We start from the raw sequence: 16578 nt of genomic DNA, 5'->3' as shown, positions 1-16578 counted from the left end.
ATGGGCTACATTTCTGGAATGAAAATGTTGCTTTGCAAATTTTATTTTTGCACACCTCAAATATTTCAAATAGCCTACTACATACAGCATATTTGGATCCTTCAAGTAAAATGGGTGTGTTCTGCTTTATGTCTCAGTGAAACCCTTAAATGGATGTTCATAATTTTACAAGTATAATAACCAAAAAGAACACAGATAAGTTTTACAAACACTCATACAGGAAAAACACAGGATGTTCAATTTCTGGGACAGATTTAACTGATCTGCCACTTATCAAAATAATTTTTAGAAAAATATCAAAACTCTTTCAAAGAATCTTAGCAAAAAATCTGGATGAGCACTTCTGTATTTATTCACAAGTGACTAGAAAGGACAGTGGTAAAATGGTCAAGTAGAACATTTGCAATGCAACTAAACTAGACAAATAAATCTGAATATATGCCAGCATAGGTTCCTATCTTTAATTCACACAATTCAAGATCTTACTGTATCATGGTGCCAAAATTTACTATCTGCAATTTTTAAAAATCTTGTTCAATAAGTAGATGTTTATTAAGCATCTAAGTTGGGCATTTTGTATATGGCATCCAGCTCTCTATCTACGTTGTTCCAATACCATCTGTCACTTAAGCCTCCGCAGATACAAAAATTTCAATTCAAATGAATCAACTAGGCACTCAAACTAAGCTATAATTCAAATTTCGACATGAGGCTTGAATTCCTTTTCAGTGTTCTTCAACTTTGACCCAGCACTACCCCCTCCTTCTCTGAAAAGGGCGAAGACAACAGCCCAGCAAGTGGGGCAGGCAAAACAGAGCTCCTTTGTTGAAGACTTTGCTTTCAGTTTTCTATTGAGGTAAATAACTGAAAAGCCTATCCAGACTTCAGAAGAAAGCAGTATAACTAGCAGGCAACTCTCTTCCTCCAAGGAACTGGAAACACTAGGATGTAACTTTGCTACAAGTCCATTTTTACCTTAAGACATAGGCACTGAAAGATTAACATATTTTTCACCTTCAAAAAATAATTTGAAATTTATTATTTGTTTTAAATGTGTAAACCTATGGAAAGAATCCAGAAAGAGTCTATAAATTGCATTGTTTGTCTTAAAAATGAAGATTTGTTAATATTCACAACATACTGAATCCATATACTAAATTTTTTAAATGCTCTCAGCCCACTTGGGAAACTTTAATCAAATTCATTCTGTGTTATACAGTGGGTGACCTCCTACAGGATTCCCTCTAATTACATTGAGTGTATATTTTCCAGGTTATATTATATTGTTCTCAACACACTATTCTTAGAATGTTGCACATAAAATGATCCATTTGCCATCACCTCTTTAATGCTCCACTAGAATAGCAATCATTACAGTTTATTATTTTTGCTTATAGTACTTGCTATATTTCAGGCAGGGAGTAAAGGAATTCACTTCACTAATTTTTTTTAATCCCAAATCAACTAGTTTTATGATGTGGAATTATATCCTCAAAACCAGTAAAATAGGTCAATTAGGTTAATACCACATCTTTTTTATTAATTCATCTAAGCAATTATAATTGGGTAGTAGGGGGTTATGCTGTCAACTTTGAAGATTCAATTGAAGATAAAAATACCCGACACAATAGTATTGTAATTCACAAGGCCAGCACAATTCCTAGCATCCAATATGATGATATTTCATTCTGCTTTCAGAAATGAAATCATTTTCTTCTTTTTCTCTGATTATATAAATGATTTGATTTTAAAGCAGTGAAAATAGTCTTTCTCTCCCATATCCTAAATTTGATATATTTCCTTATAATAAAAGGTAATTTGTATATACACACATCACCTACATTGAATGTATTTGTATAAAATATTCCTTTAAATAGCAAATTTCTGTTCTGGGTAAAGCTAGTTGATAAGTCATTACCACAATTTATGCTATTAATTTATAACTGATGAAAGAGGAGGAGGAAGAAGAGGGCAAAAACAATAATAACAAGGATAAGGATAGGGATGGATGCTAAGCCTATGATTTCATTGTTTTGGGAATCTTCTGGTGAAGATTCTAATTACTAATACAGTTCTATTCAATTTAACAGTCTTAGAGATTTCCTTAGAGAATTGAGAAGTTAAGGAACTCATAAATGGTCACATGGCTAGGATGTATCAGAAGCAAAATTTGAATCCAGATTTTAGTATCTTACAAGCCAATTCTCTATCCACTGTATCATCCTGCTTCTAATGGTATTAATTATTAAATGAGATCATTAAACCACACATAAGTATCCCTGAGCACATATTGACTCAGAAAACTATACATTAACATTATCTATGTTATATTTTTATTAAATATTTCCTAATTACATTTTAATCTGGTTAGGTACCATGGTATTTGGCACCTCTGTTATAATACACTATACTATTCACCTGAAAAATTAGTACATTAATAATGTAAGTATAATATAATGATGTATTATTCTAGTTATTAGTTATTATCATAATTAATAATTATATTGATAAATTATAGTGACTAAAAATTAAGCCAGCATATGGTGGAATTGATAGAGTATTGTTTCAAGTCAGAGAACCTAAGTTTAAATTTCATCTACACTACTCACAACTTGTGTGACCTTAGAAATGATGGAGATAGTTAACCGGATGACTTCTAAAGTCCCTTTCATTTCTAAGTCTATGATATTAAGGACTTATCTTGAATCATTTATAAAGAGTATATGACATTTAATTTGAAATTTTAAAAAAATCATATATTTATATATGATTATTGTTAATTTTTCTCTCTTTCTACCATAGCCTACTAGGTTTAAAAAAATACAGCTTCACAAAACAGAAAGCATATTTGCTTTAATATTTTCTCTTTTCCACATTTTAAGAAAAAAAATTAAGAAAAGTTTCTCTCAATGTGTTTTTTTATACTTTTTGTGCTTTGAAATCACAACTGCTATGGCCAATAATAATTTTTGAAACAGAAAGAACTTTGCTCTTGCTATTGTAAACTGAACGTCTTATGAGTGGAGAAGAGATGCATAATGAGCTGCAATTTCATGAGTTGGAACAGCACCATTGGGATTACAATCAGGAGACTAAGAGCATATTTGGATAGGGAAGACACTGATGTAGAGTGACTAGGTACAAGATTCGAGTTTTGTTTTGCAGAGCTGGCTACAAAGGTCATCTAGCAGGGCAATGTCTATCAAAGTAGCTCCAGATATGCAGCATTCATAGGCAGGAGTTCAGATTTGCAAGAGCAACAGGAATGGAAATTCCAACACAATGACAGTTGGAAAAAGTGAAAAACTCTAGAGAGATATCAAAAAACAATCTGTCTATAGCCCACAACACTCCTAGGTGTGGCCAAAACTGGATTAAAATATAATTGAGAAATATTTCACAAAATAAATAAAAATAAAATACAACAGATGTTACATTTTTAAAATAAGCCAAGAGGCAATTGACAGTGATTTTTACTTATGGCTTAGTAGTCCCCATCTCTATTTCAGTTTGGTATAACTATAATAAAAGTTTAGGTCCCTCCTTTGTGACTATCACTGGTAAATTCTTTTTACATAGTTTTCTCTATGTCATTAAGCTTTGTCTTCCTGATTTTTGTTTCCTTTAAATTATGATCAGTTATAAGTAATCTATGACTCACTTCTGTTAATTATGTTCTGGAGATGGTGCGAAGGAAGATGCTAGTGATCCACTTGTATATCTAGAATTAAAGCAGGTTGAAAGTATAAATGTCTGCCCAAAACATCAGGATTTTCCCATCTAGCTGAGAGCTGAACCAATTGTAAGAGAATTTTGTGGTTTTAATTAGGAACTTTTATAAAGACCTAAAGAATTCAAATAAACAAATCACATAACTTGTGATCATGTAGAACTTTAGCTAATGAAGTTATTGGTGAACCAGATTCAGGCGACTTAAGTAGTAGTATCAAACTCAAATTGAAATGGGTACCACTAAATTTTATGTAAGGATCCCTATGCACTGCATTTTGACTTAGAAAAATGACACATTAACATGATTTGTGTTTTTTTATTTATTTAAAAATATTTCCTAATTGCATTTTAATCGAGATCAGGTTGTGATAATATTACGGGCCACTTGTGGCCCATGAGCTCTGTGTGTGTGTGTGTGTGTGTGTGTGTGTGTGTGTGTGTGTGTGTGTATGTGTGTGACACTGTGGCATAAATCATAGAAATTTCATAGATGCTCTTGTCTCCAAGGTGAAGGGGTGGAGGAGAGGTAAGGACTAAGAGAAGATGATGTTACTTGGGTATCTCCATATCCCTATGCACTGCATTTTGACTTAGAAAAATGACACATTAACATGATTTGTGTTTTTTTATTTATTTAAAAATATTTCCTAATTGCATTTTAATCGAGATCAGGTTGTGATAATATTACGGGCCACTTGTGGCCCATGAGCTCTGTGTGTGTGTGTGTGTGTGTGTGTGTGTGTGTGTGTGTGTGTGTATGTGTGTGACACTGTGGCATAAATCATAGAAATTTCATAGATGCTCTTGTCTCCAAGGTGAAGGGGTGGAGGAGAGGTAAGGACTAAGAGAAGATGATGTTACTTGGGTATCTCCATAAGAGGAGAAGTACTGTCTGCAAAGAATATGCAGCTAAATTGTACCATGCATAGAGTCTGGAATCAGGAATACTTGAAGTCAATCTGACCCCTAGACAATTACTATTTGTCTGACATTGGACAAGTCACTTAATCTCTGTCTGCCTCAGTTTTCTCAACTTGTAAATGAAATTCCCAATTCACCTTGCAAAGTTATGAGGTTCCAATTAAATAATATCTGTAAAGAACTTAGTACAGTGTCAGTACTTAAATGCTTATTCCTTTTCCTTTCAGCTCTACCCACATTCATCAGATTAGAAAGAGACAGAAGTTTCAACACCTTCTTTCTTTCTTGTTTTCAACCCCAACCAACCAAAAATTGCCAGATATTGACACCTACTATTTACAAAACTGAAAGGGTTAAATTAAAGAAATAAAACTTGCTAGCACTGGCTTCCTTATCTCTAATTCCCTAAGCTTAACTATGAGCTTAGGGTAAGGAGCTTTCAAGACACCTACTGTTCTAGGAATAAGTATAAGTAGTGACCTAGAGCTCAAATAGTAGCCTAATCCCTTTTCTCAGATGATGTTTAAAGTTAAGCATCAAACCTGAAACTTGAAAGGAAAGGAAATCCTAAACATAAAGAGTAATTTCCAGTTTCTTATAAATCATCTTTCTTTCCCTTAAATACATAAACAACTGAAAAATAAGCAATCAACAAATCAAAGAAGAAATGACAAGGGAATCTCTATTATCATTTACTTTGCTATTAGTTTCTGTATAAGATGCTATTCTTTAGTAAATGCAGATGGGACTCTTAAATTTATAAAAGGTGATAGAAAATACATAATATTTTATTCTTTTTTTTTGAGTCAAAGTATCAGTAGTCAGGAGATAATTATGTAGCGGGCAAATAAGTAAAATTATGAATTAAATTGGGAATGATTTTTCATGAACATGTTGAAGTACACCTTTACATACCAAACTCCCTTTGTTACATACAAAATATTTAATTTCTAAAGTGAGATTTACATTTAATTTTTCAGAGACATATTCATGGTATTAAATAATATAATCTATTAAAATAATGAAGTAGGGTTTTTTACTTAAAAAATTGAAATACCTATGAATACTAAGTTTTGCTTAATGATGTTTCATTAATATATAATAATATTAAACCACTTAAGGATCACCTCACAGGAGAGCTTTGTAATACTCATAGGCAAACAGCTGTGTTCCAATAAAACCATAAATGGAAAATTCAAACTTTAATCTTTAATATCTATTCAAAACTTTTTTGGCTATTCTTCTGAAGCATGCAAACATTTTTTTTAAATCATCAGTATCTTGGAACAGAATTTATTTTAAAATAAAGATTCAATTTTTCAAAATGTAATATAATTCTATAATAATAATGTAATGGAATTCTTCAATAATAAGAATGGCATAGTGGAAAGATCATAGAACCAGGTTTGTAGTACCATGTCAGCCTTTTAACCTTGTCTTTTAATCCAACTTGGGGCTTCAGTTTTCTTCCCAATAATATAACTATATTGAATTCGATATTTATGATCTCGCTATATCTTTCCATTCTCTTCATCCTACCATTCTGTGATTCTATGAAATGCTAAGCAATTTTCTGTAATGGAAAATGCATTTTAAAAATTTAAATTTTGAAGAAAATTATATCCAACTACAAAATAAGATTTTAAAATATAGGAGACACAGATGAAACTGTTACCCTCAAGCTACTCCAAATTCCCATTTTGAGATGTTTTCAACAAAGACATATCACATTTTTAATTTTTCTGAATCTACTTTTTGTATTAAGAAACTGTGTAACTAATATTAGGCACTCGTAAATATTTGATGGATCAAGGGATTACCTAATTTCCAAAATAATTTATAGTTTAATTGAAATCCTAATTGAACTCAGTTTCAAGCTTCAAAAATAATTTTCCTCCAAACTAAGTCTATTAAAGTAACAAGCAAAAACTATTGATGAAAGAGGATCTCAATGACTTCACTAATGAAACTTTTCTGTTTCTCTAAAATAGCCATTAACAAACACAAATACCCTATCCTAAATGTAAAAAACAAAAAAACAAACAAAAAAAAAAAACACCTCTCCTTTTATTGTTTCACTAGGGAACACTAATCAAAACTTTTATTTAATTAAAGTAAAGGGTTTGATTACTGGATCATAGAATTAGAACTGAAGATGCTGAGAGGTCATCTAATTCCACATTTACAATTTAAAGAGGGGAAAAAGAAGCCCAGAGTTGATGAATATTGCTCAAAGTTATTCGTGAAGAACAATGCAAAGGTGACATTCAAACCCAGGGCTTCTGACTCCAGATCTAGCTGTTGTTTCTCAGATGCATTTAGAAAGAAGGAGCAATTATACAAGTCAGTCCCAGGGGTGCTGGGGACAACATTAACATGCTCTAGAGAGCATGATTAAATTTACAATGGGATCTGAAATTGGCAAAAACTACAAATCAGGGTTTAACTTATTGTTTTGTTTATTATCTCCTACAGACATGTTAAACTGAGTAACCCAACCCCTACCCCAAGAAAGTAGCCAGTAACTCCCAAATGAAGTCCAAACCAGATTAAAAATGTAATTGGGAAATGTTTAAATAAATAAATAAAATTGAAATACAACATAGATAATGTTGGTCTGTGATTTTCTAATGTCATGGTCCACTGGGAATTCTTTTTATATTTGAGTCTGACACTACCAGACTCTGCAGTTAAGAAAGTGATGGAGAAAATGTTAATGGTGTAGATTAAACCTAAAAATGTTTTCTTGCTTACTTTTCCCACCTAGAGAGCCTATTGTTAAACATTTACTAGTACATTGTGCAACAAACATTTATAGAATCTTCTACTGTACCATTGCTGTCTCATACATTTGCTAAAACTCGCTGATATTATATTTAAACTTCCTTACAAATATGTCTTGTGGTTAATCATCCTCAATAACTTCTTGGAGAAGGCTCTTAGAAACAGAGTTTATTTAACATGTGGAGTTTCTATAAATTTAGGTGAAAATGAAACTCATCCATCTGTCTATTCTTTTTCAATGATTAAGGAAGATTTTATTTAGTAATGTTTATTCAATAGTCTAATAATGGAACTTTCTTCCCAGTAATTTGCAGACCATACTTTAAAAGTCCAGAATGTTTCATTGTGCCGACTTATGAGTTTCCTCTCCATATTCTCGAGTAAAATTCAAGGTTGTGTGTATCTCCTGGGGACAAAACTAATGTCTCTTTTCCCTGCAGTACTACTTGTGTCTACTCAGCGCTCTCCTACCAATGCTGGCTTGGGCGGACCCCGGCTCTCCTAAGCTCTCACTGTCTTAGACCAAGAAAAAGGATGTTTCCTGGTTCAGCAAAGACAGCTCCTTGCTCTGAAGCGTGTGGTGCCTGTTCTAAAGAGGAGCTGGAAAAGATGGGAGGGGCGGAGTGGGAAAGAGAAGTACCCGCCTGCTTTCCAGTCTTTCTTCCCAGCCTGAACCTACGTATTGGCAACCACCCTTTCATGAGAAAATGCCTCCTGCAGGAGCCCAGAAGGGAGAAATGGGTTTGAAGAACGAGCCCGAGAGATCCAGGGGCTTTCAACAAAGGTCAAGCTCCCCGACCCCTCGGCCTATACAGTATCATTGCCTTACCAATTGCAAGACTGGGGGAAATGGCGACTTGTCTTTTAACCCAAAGGGCAGCAAATCCACTGCCCATCCCCATGAATGAGTAGGGAAGAGACGAGCCTCTGCAGTGCAGCCCAGGGGCTCTCGGTATTGAACTGCAGCATCCCCGTAGTGGATAGAGTCCAGGCAAGAAGCTGGACACAGGAGGTTGGGAGCTGGACGCAGCGGGCGGCAGCAGTACCCGGGCGCTGCCCAGATGGTGCCCCTTGAAGGGAGGTAAGTGAAGCAAATCACAGACTAGCTCAGGAACAGAATCCCTGCCTGGGGCAGTTAGTTATAAGAATGCTCCATGAAAGGGACAGGCACCAAAGGGACTCTCTAAATTCGGCTTCAAGCCTCTGCACCGGTCTTTGGCTGGTCATTAACTCTTAATGAGAGGGTAAGAGTAGAGAGACGCTCGCCCACTACCACCGGAGGCACTGGCACCTGTAGTCTTAAGCCTTCCTCCCCCGAGTACTCAACTCTCTTTTCCTACCCCCACATCTCTAATGTTCACCCCCTTCTATGATCAAAGAGGGAACCAAATTTTATACTTTGTCATTTAATGTTCGCACAGGTTGGGAGGGGGGAGGAGAAAGGGAACCAGTCATATTTGCGCAAACAATACACACAACCATCTATGTGGAGGTAGACACATGCATACACGCCCATGTACGCGCCACAACCAGCGTACTGGGGACTCCCCTTCCCTGCTGTCACACCTCGCCCCTGCTGTCCGTAACCCCCAGTGCCAGCAAGACGCTTGCGCCGCAGCAAGGAAATTCCACCTTTTTCTGCCCAAGACACACACACAAGGCTCTCCCTAGCTGGAAAGGCAGCACTGTTTTGCAGAGCGGAAAGGAAGGTTGGATGAGGAAGTTCCCGGAAGACCGGCTGCAGAAGGTGGGAGATGCAGACCCTATGCCAACCCGGGGTTGCATTATAGTCCTCTGATCGCCTTAGCGCCCCCTTCCTAACCACCCCCGGCTCTCACTCCCAATCCCTTCCGTCTGCCAGCAGACTCCAGCTCTGCATGGATGGTTGCTAAGGGGCCCTGGGATGGAGAAGGGAAGAGGGTGTCGACTTTCCTTGCCAGCTGCAGCCGGGAGCTACGAGCAGGAAGGTTTGTTGTAACCCTAGGCGGGGAGGATGTCACTGTGACAGCCCAGCGGCTCCTCCATCTCCCTCCTGTCTCCCACCAGCCTCTGCCACAGAGCTGGGGGAAAGTGACACCGACAGACCAACAGACTGGCAAGAGCACACACACACACATACACACACACACACACACACACACACACACACACACACACACACGCTACTCACAGATCTCTCCGCTGTCCCCACCCACGTCTCCTTCAGAATCTGGCTGAAGACCAGTTTGACTTGAGGTCTCTCCTTTGCTTCCTCGTTCTTTGCCTTTTCCCACCCTGTTCTCCGAGACAGTTTCTGCCGCTTGCCTCCCCGAAGCCAGCGAGACTCCCGCACGCTTCCCACTGCACAGTGCGTCTGGGACTGAAGTCTAGCCCGGGCACCCAGCGCGCGCGCGCTCGTCTGTCTGCCCGCGACCCGACTGATGATTCCGCACAGCGCCGGCGCGCGCCCCCGCCTGCCGGGCTCCCCTCCCTTTTTTGCCTCCCTGACGTTCGCCCCCTCCCCTTCGCCTTCCTCCCAGTGCCCCTCCCGCTGCTGTTCCTGCTGCTGCTGCTGCTGTTCCCTCTGCTTTCTCTCGCTGCTTTTCAAGGGGGAGTACGCTTCACTCACCTGAGTTGCTGGCACCCCCCCTAACCACTTTTAGCCTCCAATGTGGGGGTGGCTGGAGGAGGGGAAGAGGAAACTGAGGAGACGGGGTTTGGGGTTTGGCTAAAAACGATGTGCGGGGAAGGTGGTTTTAAAATGTCACACTGCTGTCGACTTGGGATTCTGTGAATTTAGTGGAGGGTATTTTCCCCTCTCTAAAAAGCACTCAATTTTAGATATACACCAACTGGATGTAGTTGGTGCTAGATGTCTTCTTTGGAAACTGTATTTTTTTTTTTTTTTCCAAAAAATAGTCAAATGCAGGCCCAGAAAATAAATGCTGTCCGGTGATAGCCAATCTTTAATTAAGAAGCCTCTTAGTGTAGTAGTAAAGAGCGCTCTCTGGACGCCAAGTCCCAAGACCTATTTTCAAAGCCGTCTCTGGGATTTGCTAATCTGTTTATCTCAGCGCGAAGTCAGCTCATTTCTCCGAGCCTCGATTTCTCTAATTGTAAAAGGGGAGAGGGGGGAAGTAATGTCCTCTAAAGTCTAAAAGCTTTTAGGTCTAAAACCTTGCGATCTTAATTTTCAGCATGCAGGGACCAATATTATTTTGTAGTGTCATAAGGAAGAACTTAAACCCTCAGCTTCCTAATTTAGAAATTACCTCTTAGGCTGCTATATTTTATCAAGCAGGTTATACATTTGGGAAACTTCTTTGCCTCAATGTCTCCTTCCAAAGATGAAAATCAGAGATATTGGATTGTGCAGATTTCCTTGCTAACACGTACTCCTCTAAATATAGCTCCTTAGGATATTTAGCTAGTATTTATATAGCACTTTAAAGTTTCTAAAGTTATCCATATGTATGCATATGTATATATGTCTTTATATATATATAATATTACATATTTTGTTCCTTATACCAACCCTGTGAAGTGGGTGATATGTGATCCCTATTATACAGACAAAACAGTAGTTAAGTGGAATGATTAGAGGAGCTCAATGTGTTCAGCATTTTATCCACTATAGCACCTCACTTTCTATTTCTCTTAAAATGAAGTCCCTTTTTTGGAGGCTATGGGGTTAGGTGGCTTCACTAGAGTCACACAGCCAATAAGTTTCTGAGGCCAGATTTGAATTTAAGTCCTCTTGACTCCAGAGCCAGTGTTACTTCCACTGCACCACCTAGTTATCCCTCCTATTTTTCATTAAAAGTCACATTGAATTTTAGGCTCATAGAACTGAGTTTTGGAAGCAATTTCACCTAATCCAATCCTTAGTTGAGTTAACTAAGGCCCATGAAGGAAATAACCCAAAATAATAAGGAGAAAGTGGCAGAGTTAGAATACAACTTTAGGAATTCTGACATCAGATTCTGTGTTTCTTATTTTCATATTAGCAAAATCAGAAAGTTGGAAGCAGAAAGGAGAAAATCAGGAAAAATCTTGAGGAGAGGAATTCAACCATACTCTCTGTCTTGCCTAGCTTCTATATAAAAACCAGATTAATACTCAAATCTCTGTGATTTCATCAAGATTGATGATCCAGCCAACTGGTCATGGAAATTACAATTTACTCTGTGCAAATCATGTCCATTTTTTTCCATGAGAACATTACAGAGATGCTACCAAACATCTTGCTGGCCTTCTGAATTTTTTTCTTGATTAAGGCACATAGTACCTAGAAGTTATTCAATATTTTTGTCATATGACCAGGCAGTTTTCCTTTTTCATTAAGCACTTACTTGATAACATAATTTATTCTAAGTCTTGTTATTTCATTATTTTATATTGCAACCTATTTATACATCCTTTATATCTTTCCATGGCTCTCTGAATGATACTCATTTTTAATTCTTCAAAAAACAATACTGATATGCAACTATATAATACTACCAAAATATGCCAAATCTTTAGTTATCTATCATTGCTCACCTTATAAAGTTTATAATAGGATCAATGATTTAGAGCTGAAAGAAATTTTAGAGTTCATCAAATCCAACCTCTTCATTTCATAAATGAGAAAATTGAGACTCAGATTGGTTAACACACTTGCTCAAGGTCACATAGCTAGTAAAAGTCTGAGGCAGGATTTATAACCCATTCTTCCTTGATTCTAAATAGTATCCACTATACTACACTACCTTAATTTGGAATTCAAGACCTCCATAATTTGGTCTATCTTCTAACATCTTCCTAACTCCAGAAAACTATCTTGCTAAATTTATCATTTAATTCCTTTTCCCTTCTCCTGGTTTGAACTCTATTTCATATAGGCAGATGTCTTTACTTTTCCCAACATAACTGCCCCTGTATCTTTGCTCATTTATGTTTTTCCTTTCTCTTCTTAAAATTTAAGTTAAATTGTTGGGATGATTTCAGAGAGGCCTGGAGAGACTTTACATGAACTGATGCTAAGTGAAATGAGCAGAACCAGGAGATCACTGTACATGGCAAAAACAAGACTATATGATGATCAATTTTGATGGACATGACTCTCTTCAATAATGAGATCATTCAAACCAGTTCCACTTTTTCAGTGATGAAGAGAGCCATCTATACCCAGAGAGAGGACTGTGGGAACATCATAGCATTTTCACACTTTCTGTTGATGTTTGCTTGCATTTTTGTTTTAATTCTCAGATTTTTTTTCTTTCTAGATTTGATTTTTCTTGTGCAGCAAGATAACTGTATAAATATATAAACATATATTGGACTTAACGTATATTTTAACATATTTGACATATATTGGACTATCTGCCATCTAGAGGAGGGGATGAAAGAAAGAGGGAAAAGTGTGGAACAGAAAGTTTTGCAAGGGTCAATGTTGAAAAATTACCCATGCATATGTTTTGTAAATAAAAAGCTTTAATTTCAAAAAGAAAGAAAAAAACATAAAAAAGTTAAATTGTTGGTGGAACTGTCAATGGATTCAGCCATTCTGGAGAACAATTTAGAACTATACTCAAAAAGTTATCAAACTGTGCATACCCTTTGATCCAGTAGTGTTTCTACTGGGCCTATATCCCAAAGAGATCTTAAAAGAGGAAAAGGGACCCACATGGGCAAAAATGTTTGTGGCAACCCTTTTCATAGTGGCAAGAAACTGGAAACTGAGTGGATGTCCATCAACTGGAGAATGGCTGAATAAGTTGTGGTATATGAATATTATGGAATATTATTGTTCTGTAAGAAAAATCAGCAGGATGATTTCAGAAAGGCCTGGAAAGACTTATATGATCTGATGCTAAGTGAAATGAGCAAAATCAGGAAATCATTTTACACAGCAACACCAATATTATATGATGATCAATTCTGATGATTGTGACTCTTTCCAACAATGAGATGATTGAGGCCAGTTCCAGTGATCTTGTGATGAAGAGAGCCATCTACACCCAGAGAGAGGACTGTGAGAATTGAATGTGGATTATAACATAACTCAGTCTTTTTGTTGTTCATTTGGATTTTGTTTTCTTAATCATTTTCCTTCCTTTTTGATCTGCTCTTTCATGTGTAGCAAGATAATTGTACAAATATGTTATGGGCCAGAACTTGAAACAAGATGCTAAGTCAGTGGAATTGATAGAGACAATAGTTATCTAATGTAGCATGGAGCTTAATAGTTCTGTAGTTCAGTACATGTACTTAATACTTACTATAGTTTCACAAGATTCACACCTATGATGACAGAGGATATAAGCTCAGACAAACTCAGCCAGAAGGAGAATGAGGGAAGACCAAAGAAGTGGTGGCTGGTTGTCCTCTTTCACTTCTCCACTGAAACCAAGATCTGGAAGTCCTCCAGAAAAACTAGCAGAGCCCCAAGTGAAGGAGACAAGACTTTGAAGGAGATAATAAAGGATCTGGACTTTAACCCCTGTCTGTAGTCTTGTGATTAATGAACTGAAACGAAAGCTACTACCAGCAGCCCCCCAAGAAACCTGCTCCCAGAGAACATTATATTTTAGAGAAAAATATTACACAAATATGTTTACAAAATTTGGATTTAACATATATTTTAACATGTATAACATATATTGGATTACTTAAGGAGGAGAAAATTTTGAACACAGGATCAATGTTGAAAAAATCATCCATGCATATGTTTTGAAAATAAAAAGGGAAAAAATTTAAGTTAAATAACTTGGACTCTTTGCTAGCAGAATCTTATATGGCACATTGCTCTATATGTTAGGAAAGAAATAAATATTTGTGGAATGAGTTCATAAAAGAATGACTCAAATGGGCAAAGCCAGGAGAAAGAAGTCATGAGAAAAAAAAAATAGAAGCAACATAATAGTCCTTATTCTAAGCTTTAAATGAAAGTTGAATAATAATTTTTAGAAAAATATTTCACAAAATATCAATAAAGCAAACATAATAATAAAATTATATACTGTCATTTTCTTTCTCAGTTTACTCCAACCATTGCAAACCAGCACCATTCTTCTAAACAAGCAACCCATAGAAAATGATTGGCAGCGATAAACAAGTAACAGCTGAAGAATTAAGTTGAAAAGAAATACATTTGAAGAAAGAGTGGTGGAGAAAATTATTTAAAGATTAGAAGGTAAGTAATATATAGCACCTGACTGACATCTGAGGTAATTATTGATTTTTAAAAATCCTATAACTTCCCATTCTATACCACTACTTAATTAGCTCTTTTTTCTTGTCTTTTTTCGTTATCTTTTACTTATCTCCACTTATCCTGCTCCACTTCTACTTTTTGTCTTTCTCTTTGTAGGCATCTTAAGAGAGACATGGTAATATACTAGAAAAAAAAACATTGGAGAGAACTTCTGGCAAAATGACTGATTTAAGAACTTTATATAAACCTAGGTCCCTCTCATTGCCTCAAAATGTGCCAAATAAAAAAAGAATAACAATTAAAAGAGAAGAAAAGAAGGACTTTCTCAAAAAGAAACAGGAATTTTATAAGTTTTTTGCCCAAATAAGCCCAAGAAAGGTAAGATTAAAAAAAGAAGCAGTTGACTAGGAAAAAATCTTTGATGAAAAATTTTTGGGTTAATGTTTCATTTTCAAGATATTTAAGAGCTGTTCTCCAACTGATAAGTGTTCAAAGGACATAAATAAGCTATTATCAATGGAAGAAATCTATATTATCCATAACAACATAAAAATTCTTCAAATCACTACTAATTAGAGTAATATAAATTACAGCAATTGTGAGATTCTACTTTACACTTACCAGATTAGCTAAGTTTATTAAAAAAAAAAAAAAAAGGAAAAGACAAATTTTGGAGGGATTATGGGAAAATAGAAACACTCCTTCACTGTTATTGGACCTATGACTGGAAAGCTATTTGGAATTATACTCAAAAAGTTAGCAAACAAGAATATTATTTGACCTAGTTGTACCATTGCTAAGCCTTTATTCAAAGGAGATAAACGAAAGAGGACTCAAGACTTTATATGTATACACACATATACATACATATATAAATGCGTACACACGTGTATTGAACTTTTTAAAAAGGAAACACAAACAGAAAAACCAGCAGAGAAACTGAAGAAATGACCAAGCAAAGAAGTTTCTAAAGCAAGAAATAGTTTGAAATTAAAGATGATCAAGAGAGGTTATCATGAAAGAATAATTCTGTATGTCTGTAAAATAAAATGTAAAAATGTACTCCTAATAGAAAATAAAATCCTTATTTTGGCATTTTCTCCTTAATGATCCAGATCCAAACTATACTTCAGATATATTTTATGTTTATACACACACGCACACACACGCGCGAACACACACACACACTCACACCACTACCACCACCACCACCACACATGCATGCTATATTCTAGCCAACCAGGCTTGCTTTCTGTAATGACCATGGCATTTCATCTTCCATCTCTATACCTTTGTAAAGACTGGTCCCCATGACTGAAGTGTTCTAACACCTCATTTCCCTTTCTTAGAATCTGTGTCTCTCTTCAAATTTTAGTACAAGTCACCTTCTATAAGACCATTTCCTTGATCTTACTAACGTTCTCCCTATCCCTGTCCCCCATTCTGATACTATTTTTATTTATATTGTATGTGTTTTATATTGATCTCTTTAAATATTGTACATCCCCAATGGAAAGTGAACTCCTTAATTAAGGACAAGGAATTATTCATTTGTGTCTTTGTACCCTATAATACAACACAGTTTCTGGTACATAATAGGGCCTTGATAATCGAGTTGAGTTAAACTGAATTAAATTTTCCAGTCTGTAAGTTTTCTTCTCATTCTAGTTGCATTGATTTTTTTTTGCTATAAAACTTTTCAAATTTCATATAATAAAGATGATCTTTCTTCCATTTCATTATTGATTATGAATTTTCTTGTTTTCAAATATTGTAATGGTTATAATCTTTCATTCTCCTGTAATTTTTTATGGTGTGCTTTTTTACATTTAATTCATTTATCCCTGTGGAGTATACTGTGATTTATCTAAATGTACCTCTTCCTGACTTTTAACAGTTCTTGTGGAACCATCCAATTCCCATGCCTCATTGTGATGTAGGAAATGACCTTGAGTTCACAAAAC

The 16578-nt window shown here is 35.9% G+C and overlaps 1 protein-coding gene and 1 long non-coding RNA gene across 24 annotated transcripts in view; one reads left to right on the top strand and one right to left on the bottom strand.

Moving 5' to 3' along the window:
* The window catches only part of NRCAM (neuronal cell adhesion molecule), a 321288-nt gene extending 311443 nt beyond the window's left edge, over positions 1-9845 (bottom strand). For 9 of the 22 annotated variants that reach the window (XM_074268308.1, XM_074268314.1, XM_074268310.1 and 6 more), the window contains exon 1: positions 9608-9844. The gene's annotated coding sequence lies outside the window, so the exon portion shown is untranslated. Of the gene's footprint in view, positions 1-9607 lie in introns of all 22 variants that reach the window. The other 13 variants (XM_074268317.1, XM_074268319.1, XM_074268318.1 and 10 more) reach the window with 2 other exon arrangements.
* LOC141543302 (uncharacterized) lies at positions 8172-16265 on the top strand. 2 transcript variants are annotated; one of them, XR_012482404.1, is made up of 3 exons: positions 8172-8518; positions 14439-14593; positions 14771-16265. It is a non-coding gene; the product is annotated as an uncharacterized LOC141543302 (long non-coding RNA). The 2 variants fall into 2 exon arrangements; XR_012482403.1 differs by lacking the exon at positions 8172-8518 and adding an exon at positions 8540-9184.
* Positions 16266-16578: the final 313 nt, after the last annotated feature.

Source organism: Sminthopsis crassicaudata, chromosome 5 (genome assembly GCF_048593235.1).
Source record: "Sminthopsis crassicaudata isolate SCR6 chromosome 5, ASM4859323v1, whole genome shotgun sequence".
Lineage (NCBI taxonomy): Eukaryota > Metazoa > Chordata > Mammalia > Dasyuromorphia > Dasyuridae > Sminthopsis > Sminthopsis crassicaudata.
Note: the sequence above shows the minus strand (reverse complement) of the source record. Positions and strands in the feature narration are given on the sequence as shown.